The sequence below is a fragment of the Chelonoidis abingdonii genome, chromosome 5, assembly GCF_003597395.2.
Source record: "Chelonoidis abingdonii isolate Lonesome George chromosome 5, CheloAbing_2.0, whole genome shotgun sequence".
Lineage (NCBI taxonomy): Eukaryota > Metazoa > Chordata > Testudines > Testudinidae > Chelonoidis > Chelonoidis abingdonii.
Genome location: NC_133773.1, coordinates 75,161,751 through 75,175,336, shown reverse-complemented (window position 1 = coordinate 75,175,336; position 13,586 = coordinate 75,161,751).

Below are 13,586 nucleotides of genomic sequence, written 5' to 3'. Positions count from 1 at the left end.
GCAGAGTCAAACACTCAAAAGTTAGGAAATGCCAGAATTAAAGTTGTTCATGCAAACCTAATCCAACTCCCTGTTTTGTACATTTTGATAGTCTTTAGTTACATGATCAGATGGTATTTTTTTCCACAGAACTCCTGCCTTATTCAGTCATGAGATAGACAGTGCTCAATGAACGGGAAGCTATTCGATATTTTGTTTTATCCTCATTGTTCAGTAGTTAGCCCCATGTTTTGTTTGTTGTAGGCTACTCACAACCTACCCTGAAGACAGAACTATTAACTGTCTTATGGGCTTTAATATGGTGCTTGTCATTATAGCATCCGAGTGTTTCACAAACATTAATTTATTTTCACACCTCTGTGAAGTGAGATGCTATTATCCTCATTTTTCAAATGGGGAACTGAGGCACAGAGATCTTAAGGTTAAATGCCTTCACTGATTTTAGTTGCCCGATCTGAGACACTTAGGGCCTGATTTTTCAGATTGCTTAGCATTAAAGCTGGTGAGAAAATAGTGGTTTCAAAGAGAAAATATATAACTTAATCAAAAGATCACACTAGTCTCCATTCCCCATGCCTGGCACCACAGCAGTCAGGAGCTTGGAGATGGATTTGTAGAATTTAGAAGCCAAACTAAGTCTTTACTGAGCATCCACAAGCAAATGTTTTGCAAATGCTTACAACTTGTTACATTTGGGGATCTTTTCCAAAAGAAGAACAAAACACAGATCCCTGAGGTAGTCACTATGTTGGCCCCCTTGCCAATTTTCAAGTCCCACCTCCAAAGCATGGAGACACTAGAACTTCTCAATAAAACTGTTGTAAGGATTTTTTTAACTTGGGCATAACAATGTGTTTTTCCCTAACTTTGTTCTCAGAAACTGCTGAAGCATTTTTGCTATGTCAAAGCTTTGTCCTTAGCTAGGCTGACTGTGAAATGGGGCTATTCCTACATACCCACTTTCAGAACCATAGGTGAATGAGCAGTAGAGTTGGTTGGGAAATTATTTTTCCCTTGCAAAAATGAAGTGACAAAAAAATCGATCTGTGCTTGTCGAAACTTTTCTTCAAAAATGTTTTGTAAAACACTGAATCTAAAAATGTTTAAATTAAAACTTTTTTGCAAGTTTCCATTTCAAAGACAGACATTCTGTTGAAAGTTTGAAACAAATTTATGATAAGCTCTAATAACTACTGTCTAAATGCAATGAATCATTAACAAATGGTCAATAATGCTGTAATTAGCCTACACCCTCCCACAACAGTAAAGAATATAAAACCTCAAAATCCTGATTCCCAGCCTTTACTGCTATCTAGGCAGTATTCGCATCCTTCTCCAGTAGCTGTTTCTCAGAAGAATATAGCATACTAATGCTACCACCACCACCACAAACATTTAAACCATACTTCAAGTGGTAAATGTCTGTGCTGCGGCTATGAAGGTAGCCTTTCTAATAACCCATGTTTGGGATCATTACAGTCATACATTGTAGAATTTCTTTGCTTTTTCAGATTTTTATGGAATTTCCTATATTTTTCTAAATACCTTTCTTAAAAGAGCATTAAGATTCCAAAACCAAACAGTGCAAAATGAATGCCAGAATTACAGATGGCTAGGCAAACATAATTCTGCCTCCTTTTGTGTAGGCATCATGATCACCTATTAATGTTTTCACATGATTCCTGAGTCATTACAAGGTTGTGTAGTTGATTAAGCTGTTGCCTGTAAAACCTCTGCCTTATTCACAGAAGTTGGAAGATAACGTAGTAAATAGACCTGACCAAAATAAGGATTTTCAGTTTATGAGAAATGTCTGCATTTTGAATCACAATGAAACCAAATCTTAAAAAAATTTCTTATACTGGAAATTAAAAAAGAAATTGTTTCAGAAATAAAATTTGCTCTTCAGAACTGGCAGCTGTTGAATGAAATTGATATTATGGAGTTTAATCTCTACTATTGATGAAATCTCAATTTTACTCAGATTCCTGGCCCAGCTGGCCAGGAGTCTGGAAATCCTGTGGACTCTGGCCCAGGGCAGTCCATATGGCAGGGCTTCCGAGGAGACTGTCCCAGGACTTCCACAGCCCTTAGGGATTTTAAGTTTCCTTGTTGCAGAACCAGAAGCCGAGTCCCGGTTAGAGTCAGGGCTCCAAAGCTGCCTACCATGGAGCCTGGAAGTCCCAAGAGCCCAGGTTCAAGCCAGGTCTCCTAAGATTACCAAGTTCCTGGCTCAGAGCTGAGACCCTGTGTGATGCTCTGTACCTTGAGGGAACACTCAGCACCCCCATGTTCATCCTTATAATATGATTGTGTGGTATCTAATGCAAAGTTTGTCATGTCAGGTGTCTTCAGAAGGTTCATGATGCACTGAACATTGTTTTATAGTAATTGTTGTTATAGTAATGTTATAGGCTGTAATTTCATGTATATAATTATGAGGCTCAGAATTTGTCCTCATGGTTTAAAGTAAGCCCAGGCAAAAACTCTAAGAGCAGAAGGGCAATTCACACCTCATCAGGGCATGTATGAGACAAACTCAGCAGAGTCTCCTAGGAACAAAGGACACTGACCTAGGCAACAACAAAGGATCTGTTGGACTCTTGAGTGTGAGTCAACCCCCTTCCTTTGATCAGTTTGGGACTGCGACGAGGTTATGCTCACCTGACTCTGGGTGGGGGCGCAAAGCCAAGAGGGAAGAAAGAACATGATAAAAGTGAGAGATGTTTGCTATGCTCTTCTCTCTCTTTCAAATCCATCTACAGATACCACCACTAAGCGACTGAAGTGCTGGTCAAAGGGGAGAGCCTGGCTGAAGGCAACCAGCCAGTCTGTGGTAAGAAGCATCTAAGTTTCTAAGGGCATTGACAGTGTTAAGATCAGCTTAGAATGCATTTTGCTTTTATTTTATTTGACAAAATCCAAGTTGTTGTGCTTTGACTTAAAATTACTTAAAATCTATTTTTGTAGTTCATAAATCTGTTTGTTTATTCTACCTGAAGCAGCATGTTTGGTTTGAAGTGTGTCAGAGACTCCCCTGGGGATCACAAGCCTGATACATATCAATTTCTTTGTTAAATTGATGAACTCATATAAGCTTGCAGGGTCCAGCAGGTATAACTAGACATTGCAAAATGGAGATTCCTAGGGTCATGTCTGGGACTGAAGATATTGGCTAGTGTAATTCGGTTGCACAATCCAAGGAGCAGTTTATATGCCAGAGGCTGTGCATGAAGAGCCCAGGAGCCGGGGTTCTCACAGCAGAGCAGGGTAAGGCTGGCTCCCAGAGTCAAGGATTGGAGTGACCTAGCAGATCACCAGTCCAGATAACACCAGGGGAATGTCAACCCTGGAAATCCTGTTATGGGTATGGCTGCTTACCCAGACCATGCAAGCCTGGGGTCCTGAGACAGTCTGCATGGCAGGGCTCCCCAGCAGCCTGAAAAATTGCAATTCATGCATAATTAGGAGAGACTTTTTGGAGAATTTAGTTGCCAACCTCTAACGATTCCATAGGCACAGAACACCTCCCTGCCCACCAGACTATACATACACCATCCCCACCGAGTAACTGAACATGCTCCATTCTGGGGCTGAACAGTATTTCCCTTGCAATTACTCCCAAAGGTCACCAGTGAATGAGACTGTAGCACCAGGCACAAAAATTCAGAGCAGGGAAACAGCCCCTCCCCTCCTTGCACATAGGCGTCATGGAGGAAGAGAAGGAGCAGAGAGTCTGAAGGTAATGTAGACAGGGGGAAAATGGGCAAGGTAAGGGAGACAAATTCAGAGTATGGTGATGGGAAAGAAACCTGGGGGCAACATGGGCAGAAGCTGAAGACAGGGACAAGAGCAGAAGAAACGGTATGGGGGCAGGAACCAGAGAGGGATAGCCAGAGGACAGGAGACAGAAACAGAGAGGCCTATAAGCACTAAAGAATTTTCCTCAACAAAATCTGGAACTGACCCCAGGATTCCAGCAGGGGTGGCTCTAGATATTTTGCTGCCCCAAGCATGGCAGGCAGGCTGCCTTCAGCACCTTGCCTGCGGGAGATCCCCAGTCCCGTGGATTCGGCGGCATGCCTGCGGGAGATCTGCTGAAGCCATGGGACCAGTAGACCCTCCACAGGCATGCCACCGAAGGTAATCTGCCTGCCATCCTCTCGGCGACCGGCAGAGCACGCCCCGTGCCTTGCCATCCCAGGCACGCGCTTGGTGTGCTGGTGCCTGGAGCCGTCCCTGGATTCCAGACACTCAATATTCCTCAGCTGTGTAACAAACAGAGCTGGGCAGGACAGTTTTCTCATCCCACAAAAAATGTTGAGATTAAAAAAAAAAAAAACAAAAAACAAAAAAACCTTCCCCATTCCACATTGAGATGAAGCCAAGACTTCCAAAATGTTCATGAAAAAACGACAGAGATCACACAAACAACAAACAACAGCCAGGGCACTTATCTACCTGAATTGGAGTAGGCACTTGAATCTGGGTCTCCAACATCCCTGGTAAGCATCCTAACTGCTGTGCTACTGGCTTTTCTGGGAGGTATCTATCAAAAATTCCATCCTGGACCTAAGAAAACTTCCAGACAAAACTAATACACTTCTGCAAAAAATTTCAGTTTGGAGGAATATGCATTTTCTGATAAAAAATGTAGTTAGAAAATTCCTGATCATCTCAAAAAACAAATAGCTTTGAGACCCACTGGCAAACTCTGCATCTCAGCCTTCTTTAGTGGCAGGTCTACACGGAAGATAACAGCTTTCTACTACCATTGGTTATTCAGTTCAAGTGATAGATGACTGGACTATAGATTTAAAAATCCCAACCTGGTACATGAGCCATGTAGGGTTCTAGTTGATTTCACATGATGAAATTTCTGTTTTTTTTCTAGTTTGTTTTTTAAAATCTTAGTAAACTACATCCTATAAACACATTAAAAGAGAAATAAAGTTGCAAAGTCATACACACAAACGTTAGGAACTGCCAAAATTCAAGTTTCCTGTGCAACCTTAATTCAGCCTCTTTGTACATATGATACAGTTTTCAGTTACATGATCACATATTATTTTTTCCACAGGACCCCATCGTCATTCAGACCACAGGATGGACCATGCTCTGGGATTGAATCAGAGTTGTGTAGCATAGAAGGCTTTTGCCTGTATGACCCGGACCTCATTTGTTGCAGAAGTTGGAACATGTGTAGTGAATGAGGCAAAGACTTGCAAAAACGGAAGGGATGGCCTGGTGATTAAGGCAGGTGAACGCCACATTGGAGAACTGGATTCTATCCCTGCCTCTACCACAGAGTTTCTATGGAATACTAGGCAGGTCACAAACCAAAAAATTTTCATATTATGCCAATACGTATTCCTCATTTTCCAGGTTCCTCATTTTCCAGGTTCCTCATTTGAGATCCTGGAGGTCTGATTTGCAGAGGATCTGAGCTGCAACTGAAGTCTATGGGAGCTCTGCTCTGAAAATATAAAGTGCTATAGAGTGCTAAGTATTGCACTCTGAAAAATGAAGTACTACAGGCCTCTCAACTTGGGCACCTAAAATTAGTTGACACGTTTAGCTTATCTTTCTGCCTCAGAATCCCATTTGTAAAATGGGGATAACAACACCTTTCAAGGGTGTTGTGAAGATTACAAACATCAGTGAATTTAAGCACTAAAATACTGTACTATGGTGAAAGCCCATAAGGAAATTAATTCTGCATGCAGTGCAGGGACTGGATGGTATGCAGTAAATTATATATGGAGAATGAAAACGAATATTGATTAGCTCCCAATTTGGTAAGCACTGTCACTAATCACCTGTATGTGTGTGCATGTCCCCAGAGAAGAAAATATAACAAATGCATGTAAAAACACAACAATAAAAAGGTACCTATCTTACGTGATCAGTATGTACAGAATTTCTAATGCATCACCATAAAACACACATTAAAAAAATCACATCCAACTTGCAATCATGTATGTACATCACTCGAGAGTTCAGCTGTGATTTTACTTGGATTTTTTTATTTTATTTCGATTAATATTTGTACTTCAATAACCATTTTGGAAATGTTTTGTGAGAAGGTACACTATCTGTCATACCCCAAAACAGTTAGTTTGGTCTTCTTTTGATTTCTTCCACAAAGAACCATCTATGTCATAGAGAATAGCTCCCTGTACCACCAAATACTTATTCTGATGAAATCTATTGATTTCAAGGCCATAAGGGACCATTGTAATAATCTAATATGTCTTATCCAATATAGGCCATAAAAGGTTTATCCAGTAATACCTACATCAAGTTCAATAATGTGTGGCTGAAGGGAAGTACCTTTTAAAAAGACATCCTGTTCCCCTAATGTTCACTGAAAAATTATCCCAGATCATTTCCAAAGCAGAACATGTAATGCTATCCCAGTAACCGAGGTTCTTTATAGGAATCTGCAAATAATGAAAACATTCACAACCTCTTCAGAAATTAACTGAAAGAAGATACATAACATTAGGTTATCTCCATCACTTTATAGTAATGTGTTGTGTTCCTCTTTTCACTGAGTCTTAAAGCAACAGGACAATTACGGTTTTAAAATTTGTGAACAGGCCTATCAGAAATAGTTTAGAGTATCTTCTGGAGCTTCAGGTCATTATAAATGTTTATGTTCATTTCACCTAAAACTAGCTGTGGTCATTAGTAGGTTTATTTAGGTCCTACAGGGTCTGTCCTAGGTGATTTGTAGGGTCATCCAGAGATTTGGTTTCTATAGGCATCCAAGGTTCCAAAGTAACCTCTATCAATGGACATTCCTAATACCATATGCTGTTGCTTTCTTCCCTGATTTATAGTCTGAAGTCTTCAGGCAGAGCTCATTGGCCTGTCCCCAACTCTTTGGACTTTGCTCGCAGAGCAGAGGTTTTTGAGCATCACTCGCCTCCAGGACCTTCTTCAGGGATCAACTGATGTAGCCACTAGCTCCCCTAATGAATTCAAGGGTCTTGGAAACACTCCTGCTGTCCATCAGCTCTGTACTGAAGTGATTCAGATACCTTATAATCCCTAGAACAGTGCCCTGGGTTTCCTCCACTATCAGAGTGGAATAGAGAAAACTCAATCCCTAGAAATGTACTAAGGTACCCACATGAGTTTCTTAGCAACTACATAGAATATTAGAGGTTATGGAGCCTCTTTCATTATGCATCTCTTTCAGAGTGGCTGAAAGTTGGCTGGTAATGGGAGCAGAAGTATTTTCCCATTTTCAGTGCCCTGTGGAGTGGTAGGTGCACCAACTCTCTGTCCACTCACTCACTCTGACACAGAAGACCACTATATGGACATTGGGAGGTAAAAGCCACATCAGGGAAGGTGCTGGGTGGAGAAGCAGCTATCTGGCACCTCATGAAGATGCAAATTTACAGAAGGCTACCTTGCTCAGTAGTGATTAAGAGGGGAGAGATCACAGGCTCTCCCTGAATACACCACAATGTAATATAAGGAGGGAATCCTGAAGAAGAGTTAGCTCCTGTACCCCTGTTATAGCTTCCTACTCAGATTTGAACCTTAGCGTTCATAACCTGAGAAGCTAGCATGAACCCTCTAAGCTTAATTACCAGCTTAGATCTGATAGGCTGCCACCAACCAGGAATTTCAGTGCCAGGTACACTGGGGTCCCCCAAAACTTCCCTGTGGGACCCCAAGACTCAGATGCCCTGAGTCTCCTAACAAAGGGAAATAAACCATTCCCCCCACCTCTCTCCACCCAGAATTTCCTCTCTGGGCTAACCTGAGAGTTACTGATGCAACCTCTTCACATCACAATACCAAGAAGCATGTCTCCTCTCTTCCACAAAAAGACAAACCCAAAGACAAGGAAACAGAAAAGATTCTCTCTCTCTTCCCTCTTAGCTTCTTCCCGCCCTGGGACACTAGGAGAGTTACACACAGAGAGCAGTTTTTCCCCTCCCCCCTGTCTTTCCTTTCTCCCACCAATTTCCTGGTGGGTCAACTAGAAAAAAAAAAATCAACAGGTCTTAAAAAGCAAAACTTTAATAAAAAAAAGAATAGAATAGAATAGAATAACAGTTCTCTGTAATCTAGATGGTAAGATACAGGGTTTTCAACTTATAGAAAATGAATAAACAATAGAAAAGGGATAAACAGCCTTATCCAAAAACAATACAATTTAAAGTACTTATAGCCAAATACACATAAAGACTCCACCAGCCAGATACACAGATGCAAATACAGCAAAACAATTTAAAAGACTATACTTTTGCTAACTTTGTACTTACAACTGGGAAACAGAAGATTAGAAGGACTGGAAATAGATCCTCTCATAGCTGAGAGAGCACAGAACAGACAAAGACCCAAGACCAAGAAACACCCACAAATTCCCTCCCTTAAGCTTTGAAAAATCCGGTTTCCTGATTGGTCCTCTTGTCAGGTGTTTGGTTCCCTTTGTTAACCCTTTACAGGTAAAAGAAACATTAACCCTTAGCTATCTGTTTATGACAACCCCAAAGCCAGCAAGGACTTTGAACAAGTTTGCAAGTACCAGAGCTGAAGTTTGCAGACAGAACAGAACACAAAAAGCATAAAGCTCCCAGATTTCACCTGAGTCCTGGGTTGTATGTTAACCTTCTTCGCAGCCTTGTGAGCTGTTTATCTGCTCCCCACAGAAATAAACAATCGTTCATTGCTTATTATTCATTGATTCTCATAATGAAAGACTTGTGGATGAACAGTTCATCAAGTAGCAAACACCAATAGATCTGGGCAAGAAAGAATTGACTTCTCTGATAGACTTCAGCTGAGACTGTTGTATTAGAGTTCCTTATACTGTAGTTTGTTTTGAGAGCTTTCCAGGAATGGAAATTTAGTAGGTTGGATAAAGGTGTGCATGATGCAACTGTAGAGAAGTACATTTCTATAAAAGTATATCATTTACAATAGTCCTTGTTAGTGGCCATTATAGGATTACTCAAAGTATGTCTGCAAGAGAAATGATACAGGATTAAATCACAGCAAAATAATCACTTCGCATAGTCCAAATTCTGATCCATGCTTCCTTAATTACATTTATTAAAAAGACATTACAATGCCTTGAGGTAATGCACCAGTTTTTCTACTAAATCATTGTCAAAATTCTCTCTTAATTGTGTTATCTGACACCATTTTTAGAAAGAAAAAAAAAGTAACATAATCCCTTCAAGTATTTTTAAACTGAAGTATTTGTTTGATTTATATACTATTATCCAGTCTCCCTCCTGTAACTGACAAATGCTAAATGCTCTATCAGTCTGGCACCAAAGATGGTGTTGTCTCCGGGTTTTCCCAGACTGCCTTGTCTGCATAGCTACATGAAAAGCTCTAATGATCATGTATTAGGTGGGACTTTAACCTTCCTTACACCAGGTCAATTGAGCAGTTAATTGGAAAAGTCAGCCCCACTTGCAACTTGTACTTGTACCAAGACTAACTGCTAAATTCATAATCACCTACTGCCTTCTTTAGCTACGTCCTTCTCAGTAATAAACACTTTACAATGGTGTAGTGGTACTATACAGAACAAGGATGATACAGACTAGGCACTGTCCATACACGAGCGAAAACAGTCCCACACTGCAGACAAACAAGTTGTGGGAGAGGGATACAGCCATACTATTTATTCATGCAGTTCCATAAGACCTCTCTGAGTCACAATGAAGTAAATAATTCCAAGGAGTGACAACTTTATAAATAAAATTAGACCTGATCTGAACTGTTCTTTGATGTCTTCCGCCTTTTGTGAAGTTACACATGTGAACTATTTTTTTCTTTTAAATTGTTACATGCCTCTGTACGTTCTGGTTTTACCTGGAAGCAACCATCAAAACACAGTGTGAAAAATCAATTCATGAAATGACTCCAACTCAATTAAAGCCACTTTCCAACCAGACTTTTTTTTAGCAAAGGTGAAAATAAGCCTTTTAGATGTCTCCTGACTATACTCAAACAGAGCCAACCAAACTTAAGAAATTTTGTACTTTGTTAATTAAATAACGTGTATTAGAAAATATGTAAATATAAATTAGTAAAACAGGGTCCTTGCAGTGCACAGGGGAACCATCTTACAATGAAGGCTTTTGATTTGTTTTTTCTACACTTACAACCAAACTGCATTACGGGATTTTCACACTTATGTTTTTGATGCAAAATTAGTAATTTCATCAAAAATGTGAAGAAAAGTGCACAACATTTTTTATGAAAAACTGAATTTTCCAAGATCTAGCAGAGTTTCTTAAGGCCTAAGGTTTTTGACTGAAGTTCTATTGTTTACTGTTCTATGGAGCACAATATTGTTTGCTAGCTTCTAATGCATTGTGACCACTTCAGGTTTTTATGCAGGGCTAGCTTTCCTTATTAGTGAAGCAAGTAGAAATTGCTGCATTCTGGTATTATGCTTTTAAAATCTGCAGGTAGGGGTTGCTGAATACATTCCAGAATCAATGCATATAGAGTGTGCGCTAATTCCTATGAATAATGTAGCCTCATAATAATTGTGTCACGTTGATATGTTACATGCTGCCAAAAACAAGAAAGTTTGATATATAGGAAAAGCAAGCAGGAGGCATCTGATGAGTATAAATTGTCAGATTCTTGAAAAATTATAAAAAAAGAATTGAGATTAGAAAATAATGAAGTGCAAACTTAATTTCTCTGTTCACCTTCACAAGGGGTTAAGAAAAATTATAGTAAGCATTACAATTACATAAGGGACAAGAGGTCAATGAAAGAGACAGGAGGATCTCTACACAATGGAAGGAGAGGCACTATAGATATTGCTAAAAAATTAAATTAACTAAGGAGGATATGGGACTGAGGCCAGAAACAGACATAAATTTCCCAAGGAAGGAAGGAAGGAGATCCTGAAAGAGATCAAGATCATACTAGTATTGGTGATATATATATATATATATATATATATATATATATATATATATATATATGAGAGAGAAAAAATTAAAGACTGACAAAAATTCCAGGACCAGAAGCAACCCACCCACAATTCTGAAAGAAGCTGTGGACCTGATCTTCTGCTGCTATGCCCCTTGCATGGCCAGTCACCCTTGTGCAAACTATGTGTAAATTACTACCATTCTGAGCTGGTAGCATGTTATACCCTCTTGCCACAGGTGTAAAAGCACTACACAAGGCAGTGGAGTGGAGAGTCAGATCCAGAAACGTTGAGATATTGCATATTTAAAATTCCTTTGACAGCAAAGAAGATACGTCTGTGCTACTGCAGGGTATTTAACTTTTAACAGCTAGAAAGCCACATTATCCTCAAATGGATCCTCATCTTCAAATCCAGAGAGCCACCAGCTTATGCCATTGTGATGTTGCATCATAAACACAATTTTAGTTATGATGCTGTCATAACTGATAATGGTGATATAGCATTGTTATGATTCATCATCAGATATTGATGAAAAGTCACAAAACGGCAATGCAGCATCCCCATATATCATCCCCCTAGCTCTGACACTAGCTGAAAATCATGCCGCTTGAAGTGCTGCTATGATTTGCTACCAATTTATATTTCTTCCAGCAGCACAGTTTCTTGGAGTTCTGCTCATCCACTAATCCTTACATAAAATTCTAATCAACTAAATTTGGGAGATGATGTAGAGTGAAATTCAACACTACCCCACAACAAAGTATAGAGGGTAAATTTTTCAGAGGCATCTAAATTGCTTAGGGTACCATTGACTTCTAAAGGGACTTAGGTTCCTTAGTCTCTTCTGATGATCATGATGCATAATCATGATTGTGCAATGAAATCCGTGGGGCGGGGGAGAGGCCTGAATAGTGGCCACAGCTCCTCCACATGTCTGCTATGGAGAGCTGGGACCACTGGATACATACAAAGATAGATCTTGTGGCCTTTTCTCCTAGCCAGCCCTCTCTATACTGACCTATATGAGGCTGGTGTTAGATACGCCCTATTGTGAACAGAGTGTTCTGAGGCCCCTCTGTACACAACTCCACTATGGAGCTTAAGTGGCCTGGAGAACCTTGTTGGGCCTTGAATTTTACCAGTCAAGTTCCTGCTCAGCCAGCCTGCCAGATTTAGAAGGTCAGACTCCAAACAAACTGAACTTCGGGAGATTTATTCAATTTAAGAACTTTGGAAGTTCTTCATTCACATGGTTTGAAATTCAGGATCTGACATTTGTTCCTCCTTCCCTAGCTGATATAAGAACACTTTTGCTGACAGCAGAATTGGTGCTAAAACTATAACACACCTCTAGTTTCACCATTCTGTTTCAGGTTAACTAATCCATCAACTAAAAGGACATCCATCTAGAGTTCAATGAAAGTTAATGGGCTAATATACAGTGTCTGACACTTTGCTATTCAAGTCTCAGTGCAGGGTCAATGCTATTCAAGTCTCAAGTCCCAAGCTAACTTTAGTGTATGCCTGGGGTACAGAAACACTAGTTTATTTGTTTAGGCAATAATTGTCTCTTTTGCCTCAAGAGAGGCCTTAAAATTGCTTCTATATTTAGAAACAAGATTGGTCTGTTAAGGCTGCCTGTCACAAAGTTTCACCTCTTTTTAGATCTGTTTACTCCCAATACCCCATTTCCCAGTTTTGTCTGTTATGGAGTTTGATTGATGAACATGCATCTGCTTGACACTGAATCTTTTATCATATGCCTGAAGGCAGTACAACTGCCACTTAAGGTTTACAGAGGCATTATTTGTTAAAGTTTTACTGCCTATCTTTCTGAATCAACATTATGTTTTGGTTTAATTGTCCCAGATTTTTGAAAAAAAAAAATGTGATTGCACAAAAAGAATTTAACAATTAAAAAAATATACCCTACAAGTCCACTACTTCACTGATGTACGGCTATGCAGTTCTTATAGAAATCACTCAAGTATCTGGGAGCTGTGTCCGTATCTGAGGGTAAAACACTACTCTGTTTTTGCACTGTTGCCTAGAAAATGGGTAGCATGAGCCACTCAAGCAATGTGGGTAAAAAGAGAAGCACAGTATCAGAGCCAACTACTAAGGTATTGTGTCTACAGGAGAGTGAAGGAGGCCATATGTTTTAATGGGGCCTGGAGGAGTTCATGCAGGAGTAACAATTGCCACACTCTTTAAGAGGGTGAGGTACACATTTTATTCAGCTGGTATTGAAAGGTTTTAAGACCAATGTTGAACCCCTGTAGGTATCACTAGTTACAATATGACTGTTACCACTCATATTTGGTGCAAGGTGAAGGACTCTGGTAGACACTCATTAATAAGTACAAAGGTGACCTAACTAATATGGTCCAACATTCCCCTTCACTTCACTCATTGTATACTCAGTACGTTAAAATGAGAATGGAGCGGAATGCATTTTTGGGGTTATTGCTTAGAGATCCGATAAATCCTTAGTTGGACTTAAAGAGTAACCTTGGCAAATAGCAAACGCAACATTCTAAACTTTAGGAAATTATGTACACATAACCTGGTCATAAAGTACGAGGTTTTGTGCAAAAAAGAAGTTAGTCTGAATGAAAAAGATTAGATCATCAAAATTTTCCATAAAAAG